The 24,520-nt window shown below is 39.0% G+C and overlaps 1 protein-coding gene and 1 pseudogene across 7 annotated transcripts in view; both read left to right on the plus strand.

Annotated features, from left to right (window-relative positions):
• Positions 1–24,520, plus strand: part of nectin1b (nectin cell adhesion molecule 1b) — a 385,519-nt gene that overhangs the window by 221,128 nt on the left and 139,871 nt on the right. The window lies entirely within an intron of this gene.
• Positions 10,646–10,735, plus strand: LOC148357568 (U2 spliceosomal RNA; annotated as a pseudogene).

Here is a 24,520-nt window from a genome sequence, read left to right on the forward strand (position 1 = left end):
TGCAGTCATGCCCCCCACCCTACTATTTGAGAACCTCTGCTTCAAATATTCTGATCAATAAATCTTGATAGTTACTCACTGTAAAATTTCCTAAGTATTTAAACATGTGGAGAGTCTGCCCCACCTCCATCCATTAAGGTAATACATTCATTCATTGCATTGACTGTAATCACCTTCAAATTGCTCTTTGTGGCTTTTATATTTCGTACGAGTCCAAAAGAAACCAGCAGCTGTCTAAAAACGCCCCAAAAAATCCTTCATCGTGTCCATTTTTCTACTTAGATGAATGCTAGCATATGCGTGGCTTTTTATCGGCGTGACACGAGCGGCGTCGCAACGGCGCCGGAGAACGAGTGCAGCGCCTGCCATCGCAAACACCACAGCCACAATTTTACGAGCGCAGGGTCTCTCAGAGCTGAATGTGGGGGTCAGGGTACATTTATGGGGGTGCATTAGCGGCAGAAAGGTCTTCATTTGCAGTCACGATACGTATGTTTTAGCATTGCTTTTGGGTTATTTGGGTATGCTTGGATCACGACGACAGACAGGAGAAACTCGTCTGGAAGACATTGCCGGCTAGCACTACCGCAGCGCATTATTGAGGACTCCTCTCACCCGGCAACCACCTCTCATTGTAGTTTAACAGTACAACTTTAGAACCATCAACATAGAAAAGAAAATCATCTCCGCTCTCGGCCCAGTTGGAACTACATTGCCGCCTAACACTGAGAGCAGAGAACACCTTATTAAAGACCCGGCCACCACCTCTCAGGACAACCTCACAGTCATAACAACAGCCCAGAAAATTATGGGCTGCTCTCTGCCCAGTCTGTACGACATTGCCATCTAACATTACTGTAAAGGGGCCACCAACATTATCAACTAGTTCACAGCCGGTGACATTTATAGACATCAGTTTTTATTTTCTCGGAATAAGAGCGCTTAACGGGTATAGGTGTCTATTTTTTAAACTAGGCTCAAGTAACTAAAACTAAAGACTCGAAACCTCTTGTTAAAATATTTTTTACAAAGTGAGCAGTGAATTTAGTGGTATTGACGACATCCCCCAAAAAATCCAATACCTACGGCACTGAATGAATTAAGGACCTCTCTCACCCCAGCCTCTACCTCTCATTGTAATTTTACAGAAAAATTTTAAAGCGAGACATCAACACAGTCCACAAAATAATTGCCTCCTCTCATCCTTTCTCGTTTTTTTTTTTACTTCAGTGGAGTCAAATATTTGTTGTGGTTTCCAAAAAGACAAATGCTAACAGCTCTTAGCAATAATCTGATGTGCTAAACACCTGTAAATACTTTAAAAGTTCTTGTTTTTGTTTTTTTTAGGTATTGCCGTAGATTTTTTGGGGAATGTATTATCGTAAAGGTTTGTTTTTATTCTATTCTATTTTGTATAGCTATCTTATTTTTCCATGTTTTGCATAATCGACTATTTGTTTTACTTTTTAAAAAGACTAATGCTAACAGCTGTTAGTGACAATCAGATACTCTAAACACCTGTAGATTCTTCTGAAGTTGTTTGTTTCATCGAGCTGTCATCGAGGTGTCGTCCAGGTCTCTCGTTGATTTCTGTTTGCAGGGATTATCCTAAATATTTATTCTCCTCCTCTTTGAAAGCTAGCTTTTGCTTCTTTGTTTTGCTAGCAGCTAGGCTATAAGCACATTTTCAGAAGCAATCTAACGTGTTTTAAACAATTTAATTAAACACAATGTCATTTTAAGGGGAATTTGTATGCCTCTTTGACTGAGAAGTCAAATATTTGTTTCGGTTTCCCAAAGGAACAATGCTAAAAGCTGTTAGCAACAATCCGATTCACTCAACACCTGTAAATTCTTTCAAAGTTATTTGTTTTGTCGAGGTGTCATCGTCAATTTACTTTTTTCTGGCGCCATTACGTGACCACAACCTTTTGGAATCAACGTTATTGTACATTTTGTAGCTTTAATGGATTCCGCCGCACTTGTGCGCTCATCTGTCACATTCGCGCTGAAGTCTTTTGTTTGAAGAAACATACTTGATTCTATAAACAACTTACCCTTCCTTCCATCACGCTGTCTAACTCAAAAGTTTGTCTTGTCACTACTGATTCATTTTTCCCCCACCAAATTTGGTGAGCATGACTGCATTTTATTTTATTATTTTTTTAGCTCCACGGCAAGCCATAAATCACAGTCGAGTGCATATTAGCGCTACGTCAAGGAGTTTTACCTTCCAGTCAAGCAGCACACTGCTCCTTTTTTTTCTTCTTTTTTTTCCTAAACTAGCTTACAGTCGCTCTCGTGTTTGTTTTGTACGTCCTCTCTGGATAAAAGCTGCTGGAAGAGTTTCACTGGCTCTGGTGATGTCATGTCATCATATAAGCAACATGGGATTGGAGATAAATGATCGGGCCGCATTATTGTTCATTTGAGGTGTAAATACATTAACGGCAGGGAAATAGTTGACAGGCCCAACAAAAGTGTGCTCTACCGGTCCCTGCTGGCAGGGATATTTAATCGAGGATAATGGTTCACTCCTACATGAATGCAGGGTTGGGTAGGGTTACTTTAACTTGATTACTTTCAATTACTTTTGGATTACTCCAATACCAAATATGCTAATAAAAGACAAAAGAAACTAAATATGAATAAAATTACTAAATTTTGTGCAGGCTTGGGGAGTAACGGAATACTTGGAACGGCAAAAATGATGTTGGCAAGCTGTTTGGATTTATTTTCATTTTGTTTCTGTCGCATTTTATGTTAGTTTTGCCGGAGATCAAAGAGATCAAAGCCAGGAGAGAAAGCTTACCATGTGTTTTGAGTGATAATTTTATTCATACATAGTTTCTTTTGTGTTTTATTAGCATATTTCGCATAGGAGTAATCCAAAAGTAATTGAAGGTAATCAAGTTAAAGTAACCCTACCCGACCCTGCATGAATGCAGTTCGCTTTGAGGTAGACAGAATGGCAAAAAAGAGCGACCATGCCCTTGGGGACCACTTTGGTGACCCCTGCTATACAAGTTACAAAAATAACTTTAATCTCAATGCAAATATATATATGTTTTAGAATTCTAAGTTATAAATGTATTTTAACATAAAGACTGAGACATGTGACTTTGACACTTATATCAATTATTTATACATTGGAATTTAAGTATTATTTCAACTCATTGGATTATGCAGGTGTACTTTATGACATGTTTTTGTTGACATTTTCGCTTGACTTTCATGGCCAAAGTAATCTATTTATGGATATTGACTCGAAAGTACTACCTTCAAAGTAATATGTTAATACATTTTATCAGGTTGACTCCTTTATGCATGTATTATTTGTCTTGTTGAGAGCACATTTAATTCCCCATTTCAAACAAAAGGATTTCATTGGTGCGGTTTTCCCCACAGTCCAAAAATCCAATCACGATAACGCTACACGCGCTCTAATTATAATCGTTTTTAATTTCATTTTGTGTGATTGATGTCAAGGTGTAAACAAAATAAATAAATAATATGAAGCATCCATGAAGGAGACACCACCAAATTGTTAATGACTGGTGTTGACATGTTCTTCATTCCCAATTAAGCGAGATAACGATGCTGATTGGTGGCTTGGTGATTTTTGAAAAAAACAAACAAACCAAAAAAAACGTTATAATGTCACCTTTCGGCACATTGCATTCAGCACATCACCTTGAATGAGGTGCCGCATGCTTTACATGGAGAACATTTTGTTAGAATTAGTGATGGAAAGAAACCTAATTTGAGAGGGAAAAATACTGTTTCCTAATCTCTTCTTTACCCAATTTAACAGTTTTATCGAAATCCCAATGAAGGTGGATCTTTATTGAGACTTTTACCCATAATTTACATTTGCAGTAGGGTCCTTGAAAATTCTCCTTTATATCAAGGTTCCCACTCAAATAATGTTAACGCCCAAGACACAACAATAATTTGTTCTAAGGTAGGGATCACAAAGTTGGAATTGCTGTAAAACGGGGTATAGAAACCTAGGGTGTAACTTACGTCTTCTTTACCGCTCTGTACTCCAGGATCTTTATCCAGAATCAAACTTAATTTATTCTTTAAGCTCGATCTTCACCAAACTTAGACCTTGAGCCATAACCTAAACTGACTTTTAGCCTGGTTTCAACAGACTTCACATTTTGGATACAGATCCTCCAAGCTTATTCAACAAGAGGTCCACCGCTATTTTCATTTTAATCCAAATCCTCATTCTATTTCTTCATATTGGTCCTCAGTATTACTCAGATCTTGATTCAAATTCATATTCCAATTTATCCTTGGATCTAGATTTTCTTTAAAACGTAGACTTTGAGGTAGATCTTAAACAAAATATACTAAATGTACTTTTCAAATTCCACCCAGACAAAACATTTTTTTTCTTTGATCTTCACTAAAAAGTGCAAGAACTTCCTCATTAAAATAACAAATTCAATTTCCCCCTCGAATCATCACTTAAATCCTCACCTTGATCCAGCTCCTCGTTAAACTTGCTAACAAACTGTATGTGTCGTACTAGTTCTAGCTTTATTGCATCAAACCAAGCGCGGCTGAGCAGGTCGTTAAAACAACAAAACCCGCTGAGCTTCTTGCACATTTGATCGGCGCAAAATGCTAATTGTGTTGCGTTGTCATCGCCGATGCGTCATTAAATCGCAACGGGTCAGCGGTGTTGTTTATTAGCGGCAAATGGGCCACTTTGGTTTGGGTTAATCAGCAGGTGAAGTCTGAATTGTACTCTTGGGCCTTGCAAAAGAAAATAAATGCTGAAGGGTGTAGGAATAAGGAAGGTCTTTGATTTTTTTGAGGGTAATAACTGTATTATTTTAGTTATACATGGCAGTTTGTGTTAAGAAGTAACGTATTTACTGTATATTGGTATAACGCACACTCGCGCATAACATGCACACAAGTGTTGATTAAAAATCGGTATGAAATTGTGTTTCAGCTCTCTCAGCTCAAATTAAGCATTATTAGTGACAAGGGTTGTTCAATACCTGCGGCCACGATTAAAGTCCTTTATTGTTAACATAAACTATGAACGCATTACCAACGTAAAATTTACAATGAATTATTTTAATGTCCTTCAAAGTACAATTTATCATCTGATGAAAAAAAAAGTTGTTCCCCCTTCGTGCTAATTTTGCTTTTTTTATATCTATCTGGATGACTTTCTGTTTTCTCAGTTTTATCCGTCTCTTGTACTGTGAATAAGAAAATAGTCCCTTAAAGGTTCTTTACAGGCCCTCCATGAGAGATGGCAACTTTTTTTTCTTATCAAACATAGACACCCTGCAGTTTGATATAGTTTATTAGGTTTGAACTGCCCCCTTTTTATTTTATTATCAATAATAGCTGTTTTCTGTTCTTCTTTTGTCATTTGTCTCTTATTCTGATTATCATTATTGCATTAATTATTTATTACTGTTATTACTGATTGAATGTATATACTTTATTATTACTGTAAATCTCTCTCCCCTTTTATTGCTGTATTGTTTTACTTTATACGTTTTTTTTTGTTTTCTTGATGGTGTTAATGTGTAGCTGAATACAGTATGTTGTTTAGGTGAGAAATGGCATATGTACAGTGAATGTTGTTTTTAAATGGAGGCTCAATATAAAGTCTGCTGTCTCCCTCAATTGCCTGACTTCTTATAAAGAGAACATGAAAATATTTGAGAGAAAAAAAGGGAAGAAAAGCGTGATAATAAGATAAAATCGAATGTCCTTCCGTATGCTATCTATATCACTGGTGGATGTGTTTACATCTAAGCTTAAAACACACTAATATATAATAGCTTATGAATGATGTTGACCTCAGGGAGCTGGTAACAGGGCATTTTGTTATAACTATCTCATGTTGATAATGTTTGTGTATTGTCTGTTGATGCCCTTGCAACATATATTGCAGCGTGGTCATTCTGGAAGAGGGATTACCTCATGTCCGGCCCCTTCTCAAGGTTTCATCATTTTCCTTATGCTGAAATCTTTGAGTTTTTCCTTGCCCTCAGGTCAACTAAGGGGATGGTATAATGGTGGTCTGTGCAGCCCTTGAGACTTCTTGTGATTAAGGGCTATAGAAATAAAAAGGGTTTGACTTGCCTTGACTTGGTCAATTGGTTAGGACCTGGCGTTCTAACTGTCGCTACCCTGTCCCGTTTGAACCAACGTTTTGCGATTTTGGTCAGCTGTTTTTTTTTGACTGATCAATTTGTGCACATACACCGTGATATACTACCATAAAACCCCATGTATAAAGCATACCTATACTTTTAGTTCTCTTTGGGGAAAGAAAAAAATGTTACACACAAATGAATACGATACTATACACCTGCAATTATCTATTTTTGGAGGCGGGCAGTTGACAGGCGAGTAAAGAGCATTTTTAACTTTAGCTAATGACAACTCATGACTTCAGTTGACGATGCAGTTAAACCTTGATTGGTTGTTATTTGAGCCATGGGAAACATCAATGTAATTTTCTCTTGACAGTCTTGAAATTGCTATCTCAGAGATAAATAAAAGCAAAAAGCATGTATACGTTATTCTTTTTTAACACATGTCCTTCTACCACAATATATTATTTGTCACAATTACCCATTGCCCTCACCTGTGCCCGCTCGTTTTGCGCCAGCTGTTGATCGTTGCCTGATTGGTTCCCCTGCTATTTAAACTCAGTACTCCATTCACTTCTTGTCAGTCCGTCAGTAAACCTCCGCATACGCAAGGCAAGCACTATTTGACCCGTCTGTCCCGTCCTCCCCTTTATCCTGCTCGTCTGTCCCTGACTTCCCGATTGTCACCGGCTACTATACCCGTTCTGTCTATCGACCACGCTCTGATCTCCGTCTCCGGCTACTAGACCCGTTTTTGCCCACCGACCACGTTCTGATCCCCCGCTCCGGCTATTTCACCCGTTTTTGCCCACTGACCACGATACGATCTCCCGCTCCGGCTACTTGACCCATTCTTGCTCATCGACGACGCTCCGATCACCTGTCCCGGCAACTACACTTGTTTCCGCATCCCGACAGCGCTCCGATCCGTGAGGTCCTTGCTCTTCCTGTTTAGCGAGCACCGGATCGCTGTTGTTTGTCTACCCGCACCAGATTTCCTCGATTCTCCAATAAAGCTTTGTGTGAAATGTTACGCACTTGGGTCTACCATCTGTTCTGGTTATGACATCATTAATCTCATGAGAAAGGACACTTTCAAACTTCTCTGTGAATGTCACTCGCTTCATCAGTCCTTTTGTGTTATCAATTAGCTTGACCTTACCTAGCAACTATTTTATCGTATTCTATACGATTGTATAATAAATTTTAAATAATATTTGTATTAATTATTATGAGGAGAAATTGATACGGTTTTGGATCAACATCTGATTTTTTTAGCTTACTGTGCAGATTAATTATGGGAATCCCTTCTCTTTTGACTGTACATTTTTTGGTTTTAAATGGCTCCAGATTTTTTTTGCTTTTTTAAATAATATGTAACAAATACAAATGAAACATTTTGCACCAAATTCATTATTAATGAATTTAGATGATGTATTTTGCTGCTGCATTATAGTAGTCTTTATTGTTTCAGTCTACAGTGAAACTTCAAGTTGTTTCTACAAAGGGACTTTAAAAGCAAGCAACACAGAAACCCTGAAAAACACACGATATCATGTAGAGTAAAGATGTTTGCTTTACAATGCAACAAAAAATACAATGTACGATACAAGAAAATACTTTTAGCTTTTTTACACACAACAAATGTAGAGTGAAATACAACAGTCAACGGTTAATGGATCACTTAACCGCGTGGACCGTAGATGCACCACTTTATGTGGTGTGTCATGGGCAAGTACAGCCTGGTGGTGACATTCCTCTCCAGGACAGTTTTCTGGTAGGGGTTTGCTACCCCACACGAAACAGATATAGGATCCCTAAAAAAACAAAAGAAATATATAGTTCAATATTTTCGAATCTCCAAACAACAAACGGTTTTAACTTTTAACACCCTGAACAGATGTAAACCACAACACAGAATCCCTGAAAAAAAAAAAGCAAAACAAACATCTGAAAACGCGCAAACAAATGTATAAAATTAATCGTGTAAAACAAAATGGAAAAGATCAGTAGTCTTTCCTGAAGAATGGTATTTGCAAAGTGCCTCAGTTTTGAGGGACTGGTAATAAAGATAAAGTAGAAATACGTTTTGGGAAATCTGTGTGTAAAACTCTTTATACTTGAGCCTTATTTTTTACATTTTCAAGATGTTTGCTGACCAATTTCTTTTGTACGAACATCAGACCGCTCTACTCCAACATCAAATCTTGATTAGAAAAACACACTTTTGGGCTGCTTAATGTCAACATGTGTATACATTTTTTTGACACCCTGTATATAGTGGATGTCACAGTTGTATCCATCCATATTTAATGTAAGTCCACGTGTTTGTCCAGCCATGAACAAGCACAACTTAGAGACGGACAAACCCTGATATGGCAAGGCAACATAGTACAAAATATTATCGCTAGGAAATTCCCAAACATAAAGACTTAGCTGGCCCAATACATATCAAAGCACTCTCGACCCGAAAACATATTGAGACTACTACTGAGTTTTAGCATGCAAAAAGGCCTGTCTTCCATAAAATTGCTTACCTTAGCGTAAAAAAGTGACTAATACATGCCTGATGTGTCAAACGCCAGCGTTACTGAACTGTACTTCCGACACGAATACAAATGTCCTAAGCTTGTATGAATCCACTCCAACGCGGGGTGACACGCTAGCTTAGCAAAGGAAAAGATAGACTAGGGGGTCTTTCATACAACCCCCCACTGCAACCCGCGTCTCTTCTCTAAGCCGTTCCATCCACCCCCTACCCTCAAATATCTACAATTGAAAAGTGCTTGCGCGAAACACGAGCGAGCCGGTCCAACGGCTTTCAACCGGCCGGAGAAAATTAGCCGCGACCTAAGCGTGGAGACTTTATGCTGACACGATGGGAGGGATTGTGTGCATGTACGAGGACACGTGTGTATGAACGAGCACGTGTGTGCATGTACGAGCGCGCTTGTGTGTGTGAAGAAGAGCGAAGAGATGCTTGCGTTAACATTCCTAACATGGAGGCCGAGACATGAAAGGGAAAGAAAGGAGAGGGAGGAAGCGACGGAGCTCGTTTGATAGAGCCACAGAAGCCGGTATAGTAGATCAGTGATGATGCTTGCACTCACATACTACTGACTGTAACGAGAGATTCGTGGTTGGAATTTGAGCAGTGGGCAGATGATATAACATTGAAACATTTTTAGAGCGAATGTCTGGATATTGCAATAGATTTTCCCCCCATAACTTAGGGGGGAGTGGCTGTAGAGTCCACTACTGCACCTCATCATTCTGCCTCTTGCCATTGTCACGTCAGGTTTGTTTTAAGTTTCTTGTTTCTGGTTTGGACATTTTCTCAGTTGTTGTGATGCCACTTTTTTTGTGTGTTCTTTTTTTCCAGGGTTATCTTATTAACTAGCATCTCTTATTAAGCACGCCTCCCTTGGTTTCTGTTTCTCCCATAATTGGTCCACCTAGAGATCATGCTAGCAAGTTAAATTTAGGGAGTACAGGTGATGTTGTTCAATTGGTAAGAAGAAATTGCCTTTCGCTCTAGGGCTCCCCCTACTGTCTGGACAGATCTAAAGCCATTATTTTACAATTGTTTTTCTGGAACTTCGCGATTAAAAGTTTTTAAAAAGTAATAGTTTGAAATTAATAAAAAAAAAAAATTGCCTTAACGTTATTGTTCTTTTTTTTCATAAAAAGAGAGAGGAAGTGGGGAACTGCAATAAAAACCGCTAAAATCATTATGTAATGTAAAACCCATCCATTATCTGCACCGCTTATCCTCAGTAGGGTCGCGGGGATGCTGGAGCCCATTCCAGCTCCCGGAAGAAACCCACGCAAGCACGGAGAGAACATGCAAATTCCACACAGGAAGGCTGGTAGCTGGATTTGAACCCATGACCTCAGAACTGTGCCGCACACGCGCTTACCACTGCACCCCCGTGCTGCCCTGATATAAAACCAATACAAGAAAATACATCTGAAATACAGTAGACTGACAGGTACAGCATCCCTTCTTTAAGGTGTTTACGTACAGTGTTGTGAACCATTACTTTGCAAGCCCCAAAGACGTAAAAACTTTACTTTGTTGTGTTCTTCTTTATGAGGAATTACATCGCTTAGATGCCTGTCTGCAATTGGTCAACATCATTTAAGATGCTGGTCCGATATTTGTTTGCGTCATTATTAAGATGCTGATATGCTATTGGCTAAACTCCTTCCCACAATGCTTTGCTAGCTGTTTGTTCAGTTTCGAATCTTTTTAGCTTCGTCAAGATTTAGTGAGTCAGCGATGCAATACTGTATTTTTTGTTCCAGGCTTAAATTGATGCTAAAGGGAGAAGAAAACACGATAACCATGGGGTCGGAGGGGTTCCGAATGTATTAGCCGATTACCATAGGTTTCTATCTCTGGCCATATGGCAATTTGATTAACAAAAAGACAAGCTGCCTCAAACTGTTACGACAAGCCATGCTGCAACTATGAAGAGTCGGCATGAACCAGTCACGAGACGATTGATTTTTGCAATCTGGAGATGGAATAAGAGCTTGCTCTGTCCACTCCACGCATCGGCCCGGTATTGCAGTACCTCCGGGAACGGTGCATTCGCACTGATCGCAGCATGGCTTTGAGGCTAGGACCTTGACTCGGCCTTTTAGCTGAAAACAAGTGTCTCGGCTCCTTGGCTTTGTAGCGTATTATGAATTGACCGATAAGGGATAATGGATAATTAATAAAGAAAAGAGAAGAATAAACCTTACAACCCGCCCCCACCCCCTTTTGAACTGTACTTTGTTTTTATTTTGTTTGTATTTATATCACTGTTTTATTTTATGTGTACAGTGAACTTGGTTGTCCTGAAAGGCACTCGGAAAACAAAACACATTTTTATTATTAATTTCATCTTGCAATCTTCACTTTACAATCAAGTATGAAATATGTATACAGTGATCCCTCATTTATTGCTTGGGTTAGGTTTCAAAATGAATCAGTGAAAGGCAAAATCCGTAATCACACAGCTAACTACTTAACAATGAAATTGAAATAAAGAATAAAACATTTTTACAGGTCGAAGCATTTGTTGAAAAAACTAAAGTACTGTCTACTGTAAACAAGTATTTATTTATGACTAATCACTACTATATTCGATCCTGTTGAGAAAATCTGAATAAATAACATAATGCGCGATGCAAATCTGTGAAGTAGCAAAACCGTGAAATGTCACCTCACTGTTTTTTAAAAGCGAAAACTTGATGACAATTTCTTGGCGGCCCAACAACGTCTAAAGTGATCTTTACTTGGTTTAGTTGACCTTATTATTTCTGCTATTAATATCAGAAAAGTCACATGAAATATTATTTTTATTTTTTTCATGGTTCCTGCACTTTGCATTTTGAGTGTGGAGTGTAAGTAATCTTTAAACCATCGATCCTGATGAACTATCGCCCCCTGTGGTCAAACTGAGAACGGCAATCACCTCTGCTGTCCATTTGGGGCTGAAGTTGAGGCGTGAGTGATGCTCTCTAGAGGATGCTGTGTAAGAAAAAAGATCATAAAAAAAATAAAAACAAAGAAAAAGAAGGTGACATCAGCAGCCTCCATTTCCCATAGGAGAGAGCAGTGGAAACTTTAACAAGGTTACTTCCTACCTTCAATGGTGGGTAGGAGGGGGTCCTTGCGGTTGGCAGCGTGAAATACGGATTTATGAACTCCATCAAGCCACATTTCTGCCTTTTTATTGGCCGGCCCTGCAGCACGCTCGCCAATATGTGGGTATGCGTTGGTAGATTTGGCAGTGTGGTCGAGCAGAGGAGGGGGAGTTACATGGGGAGGAAGATTTTTTATTTTTTATAGATTAATTGCAAACAGCTTGCTGTTTTAAACACGCATACGGTCCACGCAATACGGAAATGAGGTGATAAAGGCTAATAAATATCGAAAATGGGGCCAGTGATATACAAGGAGAGCAGCCGCTGGCGTGTTTTAGGGTATGGGTCTGTTTCAAATGCCAAACCCTCAAGCTGTCCCCTCCCTTGGCACTGGTAGCAACAATTGAAATTGACGACAGCGGCTCTGCAAATAGTCAAATGTTCTGTGAAAACTTATGTCAACTTTAAAACGAGGAGAACAAATGCAAACTTTGCCTGCTTATGAGTGTACGTTTGTTATGTAAGACTGGCCCATTTTTATGTTTTATAACAATGTTTCTCGAGTAGTTTATTGTGCCAAATTGTCCAAAAATAAGGTAACCAATAGATAGAAATGACCTAAATTAGGCATATTTTTCAGGTTACTGGTTTGTAGAGAATGATTTACTCTGCAAAATAATTCATCGATAAATAGATATGCAGCTTAATAGATAAATATATACATAGGTTGTAGAATGTTAGTTGTTTTGATATCACTTGTTTGATTTTGTTTGTTTGTTACTTTGTATCTGGGTTTTGTTATTGAACATAATCCTTTTTCGTCGGTTCCTGCTTTCCCACTTATTAGGTTCACAAGCAATACAAGCGAGGCATGTGGCTTCAAATATATTCAAGGTAAAAGTGTAGCTTTGCTCAAAAAAGGTTCCGAAAATGCGGCCTTAGAGCGCCACTGGGCACCTTTTTTTTTTTTTTTTCTTACACATTACAGGTGGCTTTCTATTCACCCTTTGACTTGCCACCTGCTCCGTTCGGTATGCGTGGCTAACTGCTTCAGTGAGGGAGAACGCTAACAAAACAGCTCCCCCACAGAAAAAATCCTTCAATTGCTGTTTGTGTGAATTATTCAAAATAAATATCCCGCGGCGGTGACGGAAAGGGGGTACGAATCGATTTCGGAGAAGCAGATCTCCCCAAAACGGTGACCGCCTCCTGCTGAGAGTGCGTGGAAAAAGCAATGTGCTATGGTGTTTTTGTACTGGATACGAGGTTCTTATGCTTATGAACTGCAAAATATTCATTTTGGCAAAGGCATGGATTCAGACACACATATATATATATGTATATATATATATATATATATAAACTAAATATGAATAAAATTACTAAATTTTGTGCAGGCTTGGGGAGTAACGGAACACATGGAACGGCAAAAATGATGTTGGCAAGCTGTTTGGATTTATTTTCATTTTGTTTCGGTCACATTCTATGTTAGTTTACCACGTGTTGTGAGTCATAATTTTATTCATATTTAGTTTCTTTTGTCTTTTATTAGCATATTTAGTATTGGAGTAATCCAAAAGTAATTGAAAGTAATCAAGTTAAAGTAACCCTACCCAACCCTGTATATATATATATATATATATATATATATATATATATATATATATATATATATATATATATATATATATATATACATAAAATGACCTACAGTAAAATATCTGCAATGCGAGTGATATAGTATTTACCGTATTTTCCGCACTATATGGCGCACCTAAAAGCTTTTATTTTTTTTCAAAAGCTGACCATGCGCTTTATAATACAGTGCTCCTTATTTATGGATCAATATTAAGTCGCAAAGTCTTCCAACTATCTTGCAGCCGCCGACTAGATTTTCCCCCGAACGGGAAGTAGTCCGCGGTGTATGCTGGGATTTATTTACCAGCGTTTCACTGGCTAACCAATGTGTCAATCATCATTTGAATCGATCACTATTGGCTAAAGTTATTCGGAGGTCAAGGGGCGGATCCTTTTTATCATTTACAGGCTGGCATTGGCTTAAACGGCAAAACAAAGCCTGCAATTGGCCAAAAAAGATGTGTCAATCATCAGTTGAATCGATCACTATTGGCTAAAGTTATTCGGAGGTTAAGGGGCGGATCCTTTTTATCATTTATAGGCTGGCATAGGCTTGAACGGCAAAACAAAGCCTGCAATTGGCCGAAAAAGATGAATGTGTATAGCACGTGGTTGACGGCATACAGAAAGCATTTTTTCCTTTTCTGTATTTGTAAATATTTTATTCTCCTGGATTTACTACACTCACGGATATAAGAGAACCATGGCTGCACATTATTATGAACACAACGACTTTGGTGAGCTACTCCGGCTATATATTATCCCTGTATCTTGTTTCAGACTGAACTCGATGTTTCTGTGATAAGCGGTGCAGATAATTGATGGAATGGAGTGTCTATTTTTAAATTAAACTCAATTCCAAGTGTTTATTGTTAGATGCACAGTAAAGTTGCGAGCGAAAAAGAAAATAGAAACTAAGGAATGGTTGGCATTTCTTGAATCCCAAGACTTTAACCTTCCAAATGATGGAACGATGCATTTGAGTGACATCGTACGGACACCGCATCCGCACGTGTTCTCGACACGTATTTGCGTCTTTGCAAGCTTTGGGAATGTTAAGGGGGTAATAAGTTTGACTGAACTATTTGACTGTTTTGTCGACGTTCCCATTGTAGCGCCTTATAATCCGGTGCGTCTTATGTATGTCAAAAACAGGACCAAAAACTATTTTTTCGGGGTGCGCCCTATAACCCGGTGCGCCTTATATTGCGGAAAATATGGTACTTGTTAATATATTTTATTATTTAAATTAAGTGAAATGTTTTATGATTTTATAATTTTTTGGGCATGCAAAAAAAATATTGTTGATGTTATGGAAAATGCTTAAGAGAGGGACAAAAATACTTCTTATTCGACACTGTAAAGTTAACACATCGTTAGGTGGCGACACAATATCACGGAAGACTCCGGTAAATTGAATTTAGAGGTATTATGATAAAGCTGGGGCAGCACAGCGGCACAGTGGTCAGCGCGTATGCGGCACAGTTCTGAGGTCATGAAATTGAACCTTCCTGTGTGGAGTTTGCATGTTCTCCCCGTGCTTGCATGGGTTTCCTCCGGGCACTCCGGTTTCCTCCCACATTCCAAAAACATTCATGTCAGGTCAATTGACCAGTTTCTATTGTCCCTACGTGTGAATAACCAAGTGAGTCCGCCACAAACCACATCGTGAAGTATGCTGACGACACAACAGTGGTGGGCCTCATCAGGGATGACAACGACCTAGCCTACAGAGAGGAGGTGGAGCAGTTGGTGGGCTGGTGCAGGGACAACAGCCTGGTCCTGAATGTTGACAAAACTAAAGAGATCATTGTCGACTTTAGGAAAAACCAGCCCAACCATGCCCCACTTTGCATCAACAACAAGGCTGTGGAGGTTGTCAGCAGTATCAAGTTCCTAGGGGTGCACATTACAAACAAACTCACCTGGTCCGTGAACACTGCATCACTGGTTAAGAGGGCACAGCAGCGCCTGTACTTCCTGCGGAGGATGAGGAGAGCCCACCTGCCCCCACCCTCCCTCATCACATTCTACAGGGGCACCATAGAGAGTATCCTGACCAGCTGTATCTCTGTGTGGTGTGGAGGCTGCAGCGCTACCGACTGGGGTAGTGTGAGGAGGGTAACGAAGACAGCAGAGAAAATAATCGGGACTACACTTCCCTCCATTCAGGACATTGGCCAGAAGCGCTGCCTATCCCATGCTAAGAACATTACCGGGGACCCCTCTCACCCCCATCATGGACTGTTCACTCTGCTAGCCTCTGGGAAGAGGTTCTGCAGTGTGCGGTGCAGGACCACCAGGCTCCGCAATAGTCTAGTCCCCCTGGCCATTAGACTGTTAAATGGTCAATCTAACATATAGTTAACTTAAATCTAAACGGCTGCTAATCTGACTTTTTGCACTACTGGCAGTTTTTTATAGCTTGCCACTCATTGCACATTGCTCTCTGCACTATGGTAATTACAGCGTTATTGTTACAGTGTTAATGTTACTGTGTACCTGACTTGTTAACCTGACTGCCCATTTTGCACATCTGGTTAGCTACTCTTCTTGCACTATCGGCACTATGGTAAAATACTATACGTAGCCAAAATACAATACAACTTTATTTATATCTGTACATTCAAGGAAACTGTGGGGGTCAGATGCATCGACATTTCGTTCTGTATACACGTGTACTAGAATGACAATAAAGTAGATCTGAATCTGAATCTGAATCTGAATCTGAGTTGTCTGTCCCTGTGTGCCCTGCTACTGTCCGGCAACCAGTCCAGGGTGTCCCCTGCCCATTGCCCGTAGACAGCTGGGATAGGCCCCAGCACCCCTGCAACCCTACTGAGGATAAGCATTGCAGATAATGGATGGATGGATGATACAGCTGTTTAGAGGGGTCAATCCATTGGGTTGGTCTGAAGACCAACTGAAATATACGCTCATGCTGACGAAATAGGAATCAACCACACAGTTTAATAATATCAAACACTAAATTGGAAAGATGAGAGTGATTTGGTCGTCATTATTTGTCCTTGTATGCACTTTTCTGCTGAAGAATCCTAAAATGGCGGCAAAGTAGTGGCTATTACTTTATAGCGTCATTTCTTGATCAAAAACCTGTCGATTTTATTTCAAACGTAATTATCTACCCTGGTCATATCCCTCGAGAGGGGTGACCCACAGCAAGACAAACACATAAACAAAAACAAAGAAAAGAAAAAATGAAAAAAGGAGCAAAAAACACACCAAAAATTTGACCATGGCCAACCCAAACGCCCAAACACCCAAACACCCAAACAAGTTAAGCACCTCGGCACCCAAGTTCGTCATGCTTTCGTCCCTTGCAGCAATACAATGATAATAAAAATGGTTCTGATTCCAATTATGGGTGAATACTTTTCTCCTTTAACACAAACGAAGAATGACAGAGGCGGCAAATACGCCAAGGTCAGATATGTCAAAAGAGAGGAGAGAGTTTCCACGCTTGACTGCGTTATACTTATTGTAAATCAATTGTAATACTCGGCGGCGGCTGCCAGACATATTTGAACGTCACCGAGATTGAGTTTGAACACACGTCATGGAGAAGTTCAACAGGTCAGCTTTGTGAAAAACAATAAAAACAATTCTTTTGTTTTGATGGCATTTCAAATGCACTCAGGTCACTTCACTCTGTACAAAATAATGTTATCCGATGCGGGGTGTTCAGGTGTTTTTGTCATTGTATTGTGGAACTGATATGACCCCTATTCATCTTTTAACTTATTCAGAAATGAGCATGTTTTTTTTTTTATTTAACATCCGATGTCTTTGCGCGTCATGGGTGGAGAATATTTTATTCATCATCAAATGTTATTTTTTGTTGGTTGTTGTTTGCAAAGTCTCACAAATCAAATGGGATTTTGGGTGAACGTCGGTTCGTTTCTGTGAAAACCTCTGCTATTGAATTTGGACGTTGTAAAGTTGACAGGCTCAAACAGAAAGATAACTAGTAAACCAACATCCTGCAAAACCAGATTAAATTAATCTAGGTTATGTTTTGTTTTTTTTTGTTTTTTTCTTTGTATGTTTCCTAGCATGACCTGCACACATTTTAGTCATTCAAAGATAATCGTTATACCTTACTGATTTGGACATTTTAAGGCGTCAAGCCTTAAAATGTCCAAATCAGTATTTTTACATTTACCCTTATTTAATAAAATCCCCAAATAAAAAATAAATGTGATTTTTGAGAAAGGATTACAGTCAAGTTATTGTTTAGCTTGATCTGCACACAGTAGTTTGGTTACTACTAATAAAGATTGTTGATTCACATTCTGCAACATTTCCCCAGTGGTACACTTTGTCAGTCCAAACCAAAAAGCTGAGAACGGTTTGTTAAACACAAATGAAGGTACATGATACCGCCGGGATACGGCGACACCCTCCGCCTGCGAACCTCAGTGAATACTAAGCAAGCCTTTTTCGATCCTGACTCCCACCTGTCCCGTTATTGCTCCCGTCTGTCTCCGGCTACAACCTGTTTTGCTCCTGACCATGTCTGTTCTCCCGTCCCGGCTTACGACCTCTTTTTGTCCCTGACTACGTCTACTCTCCTGTTCTGGCTTACGACTCACGTACGACCCCAGCTTATGGAGAATACATTTATGTGATATACACGTTTGATTTTATTTATGTATCAATAAAAGGATGTTTTGCTTATTTGTTCCCTTATTTTGGGGTGACTGGAATTAGCTTAATCGTTGCTAAAGTTTGGATATTACTCTACAGAGGAACATTTTTATCAATAAAGATTGTTGATGAATTCACATTCTGCAACATTTCCCCAGTGGTCCACTTCATCAGTCCAAACCAAAAAGCTGGGAACGGTTTGTTACACACAAATGAAAATACATGAGACCGCCGGGATACGGCGATACACCTCCGTCTGCGAACCTCAGTGAATACTAGGCAAGCCTTTTTCGATCCTGACTCCCACCTGTCCCGTTATTGCTCCCGTCCATCTCCGGCTACAACCTGTTTTGCTCCTGACCATGTCTGTTCTCCCGTCCCGGCTTACGACCTCTTTTCGTCCCTGACTACGTCTACTCTCCCGTTCTGGCTTACGACTCGCGTACGACCCAAGCTTATAGAGAAAACGTTTATGTGATATACACGTTTGTTCTTATTTATGTATCAATAAAAGGATGTTTTGCTTATTAATTCCCTTATTTTGGGGTGACTGGAATTAGCTTAATCGTTGCTAAAGTTTGGATATTATTTAACAGAAAAACATTTGTCTCAATAAAAATTGATGAATTCACATTCTGCAACATTTCCACTTCGTCTGTCCACACCAAAAAGCTGGGGTTGGTTTGTTACACACAGATAAAGGTACATAAAACTGCCGGGATACAGCGACACCCCTTTGCAGTGTTTTCACATTAGAGTGTGGAATAAGATATTTTTCTGGCCCCTCATTACGTCATTTTCCCCATTATGACAATAATTCATGTTGCATATCCCAAAACACTAAAGAAATTAGGACAACGTCACAACTGTGCTTTCCTACCTCTCAAACACAGCAAATATGATTTGACTTATCCTCAATTTCAACTCAAACTTTTGTCAATTGCTCGTTACTCTTTAAAAATATTTATGTTGTAAGAACCTCGGAATGATCACTGTGTTTAGTTATGCTGAAATAAGGTCTTTCTTAAACTGTTTATTCATGTGGGACTAAAACGGTCCGCGGTTAGCCGGATCAAAACTCAGCATAAGCTTTGTTGCCTCTTTATTTATATTCCAACATGTAGCTCGATGTTTCTGCTGGCCAGCTAGTACAGTTATTCAAAAAATATTGTGAGCTAAAGAATCATAGCAAGAATGACGACAGAAAAATACAACACTTCAAGACATGTTCTTTACTTTCTGTACTGTCATGTTCTGTGATTTGGCACTTCCATTGGAATTTGACTCTTTAATGTTTAAAGATATGGTGTCACAAAGAGTTCTCTGGAGTATATAAGGGCACTTTTGCCTCCACGGATTTGTCAGTTTCTTGTTGTACCTTGTATTTTCCCAGTCATCATGTTTCTTTTGATGAATCATCATTGTCATGTCTGTTGTTTGATAAATTCGCTATTTTATGGTCTTACTGTCATGGCACTCTCTTTATTGTTCTATCAAGTACTGGGAATATGTCCTGCTTCATCTTCTTTTCATGTTTTGTCCAGTTAGTGTTTCAAAAAGTATGTTTAATGGCATCGTCATCTTGCCGCTTCTGTTATCGTTCCATCCACATCTAAGTATAATTCCTGTGCTGTCTAACTTTGATGTGTTGTTCAGTTAGAGCTAGTTAGTGTTCCAGCATTATACCGTATGGTCTTGACACAATGGTGCTTCTGATATTGTTCTATCAACGTAGAGTATATGTCCTTGGTTTCATGTTGTCTTCAGCGAGAACTACTGTATCTAGTGTCCTGACATTTTCATTTAGAATTACTTGGTGCAGGGGTCTCCAACCTTTTTCAAACTGAAAGCTACTTTTGTTACTAATTAGTGCAACAGGCACCCTGTTTTAGATGCATTTCTCGAATAGCAACCATCAACTTATTACAAGGTGAAGTACTGGAATCAGGGTTAAAATGACTCAGTCAACCATCAACGTATTCTGTGTTGTCTTTCTTTCTTGTTTTTGTACAGGTAAACGTATATATTGATAGATAGATAGATAGATACTTTATTCATCCCCGTAGGGAAATTCACACTTCCAACATATCTTGGATTATCTTACTTTCCTTTTTTTCAGTTACAATCATTAGTGTCCCAACATATTATGTGCATTGGCGTTTTCCATGTTTTTGTTCTGGTAATGGTACATCGTGTTTCCATATATATTGTGTTGTCCTTCTTTCACGTTTTTGTTCGGTTAGAGTTACAGAACTTATTGTTACAATATACCATGTGTTGTATTTCTTGTTTTTGTTCGGTTAGGTAATGTTCCAACACATCCTGTATTGCCTTTAATTTTTTGATCAGTTGGAATTAATTAATGTTCCAACATATCATGCATTGACATTCTTCCATGTTTTTGTTTATTTAGGGTTAGTAGAATCCATTAACTGCCTGAGTCGTAGGGTCACCATTTCCTGTGGTGTGTCTTCGGCAAGTACTGCCTGGTGGCGCCTATCCCTCTCCAGCCAACATATGGAACAGTGCAGTGTTTAGCACATTTGCCTAACCAGTGTTCTCTTTTGCCGTGTCCATGTGTCCTAGACGCATCATTTTTGCTGGGGATGCATTGTGTCAAATCAACATGTGTCCCCAGGACGCAACTTTTTTGACACCAAATTGTCATTATTACCCGATTACTTTTTTTTTTTAACAAATATTTACCGCACTCCAAACTTTTCGTCAGGCAGATCTGCCATTGTTGTTTTGGTCTCCCGCCGATCTCGGCAAACGAGATCTCGTTGCTTCCAGATGACGTTATTGTTTTGGTGATTGTCGAGTGAAAGTATGCCTCCGAAAAAACAGTTGGTATTAGGTGCAAATCAACCAAAAATTGGTAATTTCTTCAGTGTCGGTAATAAGTCGAAACATAATACAGAAAGTGGTAACAACGGCAATAATTCCGGCATGAAAAAAAAACGGCAGAGAAATTCTTCAGAAGACCGCGAAGGCAAGGAAAACACGTGTTTTGAAGCGAACGATTCGACGAAAGATAATAAACAAAAGAATACTCCTAGCAAGAAAAGGACATTTCTGCCAAAATTGACTCAATTATATTCCTGGTTACGCTATGAGGATGATGATAGATAGATAGATAGATATATAGATAGATAGATAGATAGATAGATAGATAGATAGATAGATAGATAGATAGATAGATAGATAGATAGATAGATAGATAGATAGATAGATAGATAGATAGATGGATGGATGGATGGATGGATGGATGGATGGATGGATGGATGGATGGATGGATGGATGGATGGATGGATGGATGGATGGATGGATGGATGGATGGATGGATGGATGGATGGATAGATAGATAGATAGATAGATAGATAGATAGATAGATAGATAGATAGATAGATAGATAGATAGATAGATAGATAGATAGATAGATAGATAGATAGATAGATAGATAGATAGATAGATGGATGGATGGATGGATGGATGGATGGATGGATGGATGGATGGATGGATGGATGGATGGATGGATGGATGGATGGATGGATGGATGGATGGATAGATAGATAGATAGATAGATAGATAGATAGATAGATAGATAGATAGATAGATAGATAGATAGATAGATAGATAGATAGATAGATAGATACTTTATTTATCCCCGTAGGGAAATTCACACTTCCAGCAGTCTGATAATGGAGGCTACATGTTCTGTGATGCATGCTCCCAGCGTGACAAAAAAACTGAATTGCATAAATCATTTTGCGATACGAACTTTCAGAAAAGCACATTGGATCGGCACAACGACAATGAAAACCACAAATTAGCTATGGAAATTCCGTTGCTGCAATTGGACCTTGAGAAGGCATTACAACTGTAGCGGGACAGCAAACCACAAAGAATATATGAACTGAAAAATCTGAAGTGATTAAAACTGCATGAATATATACACTAATATTTCAGCAATGTTATTTTGTAAAATGTACAATATTTTTGTGAAATGAAAAATCTGAAGTGATATTTTTTTTGTATTACCAATTAAGTGTGATGATTAAAACTGAATGAATATATAGATTTAGATATTTATCAATATATTTGTCGCCGATTTACAATTTCAACCTCGATAACACTAAATTTTGGGGACCCATAGATCTCTGTTGGGACCCATAGATTTTTGAGCATGCATGTCCCCGGGACCCATCACTTTTCAGATGTAAAATGAACACTCCCTAACACGCAAACGGTAACCAGTTTAAGACCGGGTGGACACAATAGGGATGGGTGACTCCAGGCTGTACTTGCCCAAGACACACCTCATAAATGGTGCCCCCACGACCCTGGTGATTAAGAGATCTAACCAACTAACCAAGTGTTCCAACACAGTCGTCTTTTTGTTCCGTTCCAACTATATGCTGCGTCTTTTTACTTTTGAGGTGTATTCATTTAGATCTATTTAGTATACGGACATTATGTAAAAGGGATGCAGTCCAGCCTGCGCTAGAGTAGCTATGATGAGATCCTAGTATATTTTGTTATTTTGTTTCTGTACACAATCCAATACCGATTTTTTTTTTTTTTGTACATAAATCCTTCTCTAAGATCTTATTTTGTGTTTACTTTTATAGGATCCTCTTCCCCAGCCATGCCGCAACCTGACACGATGGAGTACATTTTCTTTGTTTTCAGGCTGAACACCTTGGAGCTCAGTTATGTTGATCAATACGCTACTTGACCTTATTCATTTAAGCAGTGAATTGCTGAAAATGAATAGTGGTGTGTTGTGGAAGGGTTCGTAACTATATCCGGAGCTGGTTACTGTATATAAAATCCATTCCTGTGCATTGTGCATGATGCTGTTTCACTATCACGTCTCAGTACAAAAATGTTGTCCTTGAAAACACTGCGGCAGAGGAAAAATAACGCTTGACTCGGTCCGGTCATTCCAACTCATGTCCGCCTCATTGAGCTTGTAGCCATAGGTGTGCGGTGTTTGTCACCTCCGGTGTTCAAAAAGCAAAATAAATAAAATAAAAAAAAATCCCTACCTTTCATCCAACGCCTGAAGCCACTTTGAGGGACATTCCGTGTGAGTATTTGTGATGTGTCGGTGTTTGCAAATATGAGGGGTTCAATTTTCGATGGCACCTGTGAAGCATGGTTACTCCACTTCCTTTATGCGCCGCAACGTCTAAATCTTCCATGCTAGTTTGCCGGCGGGCTCCACAACAGGAAAACTGCATTTTTATCCTGCCTGTGTGCATGTGTGTGTTGGTTGCGCAACGGGCTATTGTGTCTCGCATTTGCATTAGGGCCCGTGAAATCCACCAGCCCCGATGGCTGGCGCCATGCAACTGTAGAACAACAGTAGCGGCAACGGCTTAACCGTTGCCATGCTACTGCTGGAGCGCAGCTTCAAAGCTGATGTTTTCCTCCGAGATAGCATCACGAAAAAGAGCTGTGAGGAGGCTTGTTGAATTGTAGTTCAATTTATGTCAAATCATATATGATGCAGAGCCACTCAATGCCTATTTGTTGAGTGAAAACAGTTTTTTAGACAGAGTAGTTAGGAACCACATTCTTTCGTTTTATTTCTGTGATGTACTTTTGAAAAAACAAAAATTGCATATATATGTATATGTATAAATATATACGTATATATATATATATATATATATATATATATATATATATATATATATATATATATATATATATATATTTATATATATATATATATATATATATATATATACTGCATTGGGGCGGCAGTAGCTCAGGAGGTAGAGCGATTGTTTTAGGATTAAGGGGTCCCAGTTCGAATCCCGGCTTGTCCGTGTTACATGCCGAAGTGTCCTTGGGTAAGACACTGAAACCCCAATACCCCCAATAAGCAGGTTAGCGCCTTACATGGCTGCACAGACTACGGCCGCTATTGGGAAATGTGAAGCACAATGTAAAGCGCTTTGGGAATTCATTGACTTGAAAAGCGCTATATAAATGCAGATCATTTCATTTCATTTCATTTCATATATATATATATATATATATACATATATATATATATATATATATATATATATATATATATATATATATATATATATATATATATATATATATATATATATATATATATATATATATATATATATATGTATATATGTATGTATGTGTGTATCAAAACTTTTACTTTATACTTTATATAATAAATTATAATAATAATTTAATAATTTCCTTTGTATTGTCATTCTTTGTAACAATGTACACAGAACGAAATGTCGATACACCTGACCCGTTGTAGCGAGCCGATGCAGCCGCAGCCAACAGAGGGCGCCGCCATTTTACCAATGTTATAAGTCTTAGGTATGACTCGGCCGAGGCGCGAACCAGCGACCTCCCAGTCTCAAAGCGGGCGCCCTACCATCTAG

This window comes from Urocampus carinirostris, chromosome 10 (genome assembly GCF_059441175.1).
Source record: "Urocampus carinirostris isolate Australia breed hairy pipefish chromosome 10, RoL_Ucar_1.0, whole genome shotgun sequence".
In the NCBI taxonomy this organism is placed as follows: Eukaryota; Metazoa; Chordata; class Actinopteri; order Syngnathiformes; family Syngnathidae; genus Urocampus; species Urocampus carinirostris.